Source organism: Athene cunicularia (assembly GCF_003259725.1).
Source record: "Athene cunicularia isolate RWA chromosome 5 unlocalized genomic scaffold, athCun1 chr5_part1, whole genome shotgun sequence".
In the NCBI taxonomy this organism is placed as follows: Eukaryota; Metazoa; Chordata; class Aves; order Strigiformes; family Strigidae; genus Athene; species Athene cunicularia.
In genome coordinates, this window is record NW_020799101.1 from 18,287,401 (window position 1) to 18,292,943 (window position 5,543).

Below are 5,543 nucleotides of genomic sequence, written 5' to 3' on the forward strand. Positions count from 1 at the left end.
CAGGGGTGGCGGCGGGGGCCCGGGCTGCCGGGACTCGGGGAAGAAGTGTTGAGGAAGGAGCTTCAAGAGAGTTTGTCGAGGCCAGTAGGGAAATCTCGGTGGGGAAGAAAGAGGATGAGCTGAAAGACATGGGCAGGAGCGTGTGTGATGGGGGCGGGGGCCCTTTTTATTTCTGAAAAAAGTATTTCAGTTGGACTTAGGCGTATTTGGCCCTCCTGTCCCACTTCCCCAGTGGTATTTGGCGCTTTTGAAGGAGCTAAGGGTTACCCAGCTTTTTTTTTTTAATTTTTATTTTTTTAAAAAAATATTAATTTCTGTGTTTTATGGCTATGTCAGTATTGGGGGGGGATGTTTGTTACAGTCCTGAATGATGTCGTTTATGTGACAGCTTTTCTCTGACCTCGGGGAAGTGCCGGAATTGTAGGGAGGGGAATGTGCCAACATGTAACTGCAGTTATCTGTCTTTCCAGTCTATGAATCTTCTTGTAGCTCAGTAGTTGCTTGAAGACCCTCTGGAGTAGCTCGACACGTGAAATGTATATGACTCTTCAAGATACAGCAGAAATGCTCTGTCGTAGGTTGTTGTGTTGGGGAAGATCTTCATATATTTTTAATAGGGACTCTGTGCTTTTCGGAAGTTTCCAGGCAACTTGAATACTGCAGTAAATCTAGATTTACTGTTAATTTAGAAGTGCGTGTAAAACATAACGAGGATGTATATTCTCTCTATTATGAACAATGGAGGTGCTGTTAGTCCTTCATTCCTCTTCTATCATCTTTTTTCTCCATGATGAAGTAAAAGTAAGTATATGATACTGTTCTTCATTCCAGAAGTTTGAGAACCGCCCCCCGGCATAATGTAACTGACACTCGGTAATAGGCCGATGGGGAACGCAGATGGTTGTGCTGGGTCCCTTCGGTCGCGTTCAGCCCTCAGTCCCCCTGTCACTCGGGTCTAGGGGCTCAGTGGAGGTGCCCCAGCGGAACAAAAAAAAAAAAAAAAAAAAAAAAGGCGCTCTTCCTGATAGCTACGCAGAAACCAAAGGGACCGTAGTTTCCTTCTTTCAAGAAGAAGCAAAAGAGCTGGTCGAAACCTACTCGTCTCTTTGGGTTTTGGTAGATTTTAGTGTGTAGGAGAAAAAGGGGTAAGGGGAAAGGAAGTGAAACGCATTTGTTCTACATATTTACCTAGCTATGTCTAGATTTCTTTTATGAGATGGCACATATCCCTATGGGATAGTTATTTAAAGATAGTTTTAGGAGTAAAAACATTCCAATAAACTAGGTAAAGAGTTGTTTAATAGAGCATAATAACAAATTTTCATTTTGATCCTGATCTTAAAGCTTATAGATTCAGGAAGTACCAATACTTGATTTTAATTTAAAAATTCTCTTGTGTCTTTTAAGCTTCTGAAATTCAGCTTAACAGGAATCAGTTGGTTCTTCCCTTCTCATTCTCTTCTCCTTATTAAGTATTTGGAAAACTCTGCTTTCTGAAAAATGCTTTCTAGCAATGGCTTGTCTATTTCTGGAGCATTAGGGTGGAGGAGGGAGCTGCTCTGTCATGTACTCCTGGGAGACTCCTACTCCTGAAGGTGTCAATAGTGTCATCGCTATGCAAGACGTATTGAGATACTGTTTCAGAACTTGTCTCTAGATGCACAGAGATACGATCATTTGAGGAGAAAAATTGCTGTCAGCTTCTGTTGATATAGAAATACATAAATAATCTACAGGGTACTTAGGATGTTTTTCTTAGTTTTTTGTACTGGGTCTGGCTGTGTGGGTGCTGAGCTGCTGGCTAGGGTCAACCCACTACAGTTTTAAAGTGTGCAGCATGATTATTTACTTCTGCTTCTTTTGGGGAACGAGGGTGAGGGGGTGTGCAAGAACTAGAATTGGAGCCAGTGGATCTTTGTTCTTAAATGAATATCCTTCTAATGTGTGATTTGTTTAGATTCTAGTGTTCCCCTCCTCTCTGTGTTCTTTCTTTGATGTTGCTAGCTCAGTGACTAATTGAATGATTTAAAATTACATATTGAAAGTAGCTGTCAGTTGGCAGATGAAAAAGAGGTCAGTCTCCACAGTGCTTTGAAAGAATGTACTATTGTGGTAGAAATAGTGGCTTCTGTGAGAAGGGGAGTGTCTCATTTTTGTATTGTGGAAGTTGTTGCTTGAACCTCTTGATAACAAACTCAAAGTATAAAGAATTCTATATTCAAATCAACTAAATGCAGTTGAACCTACAGTTATACTTTGCATTTGCAGTTGCTTGGGTCCTGGAATTGCTCTAAAAATATTAAATGAGTTAGAGACAGGCATTGATTATGGTCAAGTGAGTAAATGACCATACTGTAAACTTGAATTTGAGATTAAATTAGTATCTTCAAGAATGAAACAGATGATTTTTGTCACCTTTAAGCAAGTATTCCAGCATATGAAAATGCAAAGTTAGAGCATATGCAGTGATATTTCTACACAGCTCCCAACTGATTGTTAACCCTATCATACCATGGTTTGACTTGTTTCAAACTTTGACTTTGAAATTACAGTGCTGGCTTTGGTATCTAGGTGAACCTTAATTTTAGTTCTCTATCCTATATTCTTAGGGCCCAGAAACTCCTCTGTGGTGTGACCAAAAAGCAATTGCTGAAAAAACATCACTTCATAGGCATGTAGATTGGGTGTGTGATAGGGAAGGAACTGTGGTGCATAACACTTGAGTGCCTCTGTGAGATGCCATGTGATTTGCTGTATTACCAATACTCTGCACTGCTCTGTGTATATATGTTTTATTTTAATGATGCAAAGGATCAGAATGTCCCCCTGCTGCTGGGGAAACTGTAAGCATGCATGTGCTTCAATGAATGTTCCCTTGGTTGGTAATTTTGCAGATTAGACACAGCAGTGATTTTTAGGACACATTTCAGTTAATAATGATTTTCTCATAGTATATTTAGCAACCCCTTTTTTTCTTTTTTTTTCTTTTTTCTTTTCCTGTCACACAAATCATTCCTTCCTCAATAGAAACCTCACAGTTCAGCCACTTCAGAACAGTCACCATTTTTCTTTTTTCACTTTGGGAAGGAAATGAGTTTTTGGGGAAGGTGGAAGCACCTTCTCTTTTTGGGAAGTAGATGAAAAAGTATGCCAAAGATCAAACCATAGGAAGTGGTGAGTGTCTCTGGTTCTCACTGAACCTCTACAGTGAAAATAATAAGAAAATTAATTTTCTGCAGCATCTGTTTCTGGTATCTTGTAAAGGAAAAGGCTTTTTTTTTTTTTTTTTTTTTTTTTTTTTTTTTTTTTTTTTTTTTTAAGGCTAACCTTAGAGTTAGTATGACTTCTAACCTTTTTGGAGACTTGACAAGTTACGTATTAGATGTGAAGAGGCAGCAATATTTTGTTTTGTGGTAATGCCGTGGAACTAAACAATGGCAAATGTAAAACCTATTAGAGAAGAATTTCTGTGTGATGGGGAAGTATATGGGCAGAGAGGGAAAGACTTGTGATGTAGGAAGTTAACGGTGAGATTTTTTTCCCCCCACCTCCTGTTGGCTTCTGTTGTAGCTCTTGTTTTAGGGAAGAGGATCAAAGGATCCTGAACCTCCAGTGTATGTGACTAGGAGGTTGCCCATCTTGCAGCATGCATGTGCACTTCCTGCTTCACCCAGTGAGAGGCAGATTATCAAAACTGGGATCTTGAAGGGAATTGGGGAGACATTCCATGAATGGGCAGCAGGCTATATATATGTTGTTTTGCTTTAAGATGTTGTTCTTTTCCTTATGTCAAGTTAATTTTGACGAGGATACTGGATTCATTTTAATGCTATCGCAAACTTTGGGCTAAAGAACTTGCTTTAGTCTGTAATTTGTCTGACTGTAACGTGATGTGCAAAAAGACATGTATAGTCCAGAAGTCAATATAGCAATGGGCTGCAGGGCTTCCAAGGCAGAATAATTTGGAACTTCCACTTGAATTACATAGTCTTAATTTATAGTTCAGTATGAAACTATAAAAGGCTTCAGACAATAAATACATGGACTATTTGAGGGGTTTAATGTAGCAAATTCTTAGTTACCTCTTCTTGTTTGAGAACTTAAAGTACACTGTAAGGTTCATGTAATATTCTAAAGCATTGTGAAAATTGCTATGGCTAAAAAACATGATGAATCATACATTAAATAGAGTATTCAGCCTTCACTATGGAGCTACACCTGGCACCTTCACAGCATTCTATTTTTTATTTTTAAAAGGAAATGTTCTTATGTAAGTTTAAAGACACTTAAAATTATGTTTTCTCTAAGATTTAGGGGTTTTTATTTGACTCTAGGTACTAGTTCTGTGTATTGTTTAGCGATCAGGAGATATTAATAGTTGAATATTTCAAAGCTTGGATTGCTTTTACTTGTACTTTTCTTTTTTGAGCGCTAAAATATATCTGCTCTTACATTGCTGTGGGAAGGATGGAGAGTGTTTTAGGAGAGTAAATTTATGAATCATCCTTCATACAACTTAAATCTCTGGATTTTAATCTTTACAGAAACAGTACTTTCAAATAATATTTTGTAGTCTTGTGTGTAGGAATTTATTGTTATTTATCTTCTGGTGACTTTGATTATGAAGGAGGAGAATAACTATTGAACTTCTGTTTGTTTTGTTTTTTTTTTTCCCAGGCTTTGAAATCTAACAAACCTGGCTAAAATGATCTGTAAAAGGGTCTGGTACCATTGCTTATTTTGCTCTCATTGCATCAGTGGTGTTCTATAAAATGACTAATATAAACAAGGACCAGGAGTCGCAGTCTTCATTGTCAGCCTGTAGCTTCGTTCCAGTGTATTCTAAATGTGATGGTTTAAGAGCTTGTACTGGATTCCACAAAAGAGTTAGGAGACTCACATGCCACTTTAATGCACTTCAGGGTTTTATTCAGAAGGCAATTTAGAGAACACTTGCTAGAGTTGCTTAAACATAGGAGAGAGCCTGGGGTATCTGAGGGTGTGATCTGCAGCTATATTGTTGATGTAAATATTTCTGTTAATCCCCTTCAATGCTTGGCATCATTTGATATCTTACGGTAAACATTCTTTCTCTCTCTTCCCCCCCTCCTCTCTTTTTTAAACCATTATACAATCCTAATGATGAGGTGCAAGCTCTGCTAAGATTTCTTTGCTTCTGACTCATTCTGTAGATAGGCAGATGACCTGATTTACGAAAGCCTCATGCTACACAGTCACTTTATTTGTTGTTGTGTTTTGTTTTGGGATCTGTTGTGACTGTTTCCTCTTCCCCCCCTTTTTTTTTTTTTTTTTTTTTTTGTTGGCATCTGTAAATATTTTATACTGGCTTGGACATGGACAGATGGTTATAAAAGCTTTACCTGAGAGAGGATAATTCTGAAGATAATGAAGTTTACTGGTTAATGTGTGCATAAAATAATATGTAAATATCTTCCATCAACATTTAAATTGTCAGTTGCTCTTCTTTTGTCGATAAATTAATCTACATTCTGTTACTTTTAACACTATGTCCAAAGTGTTGT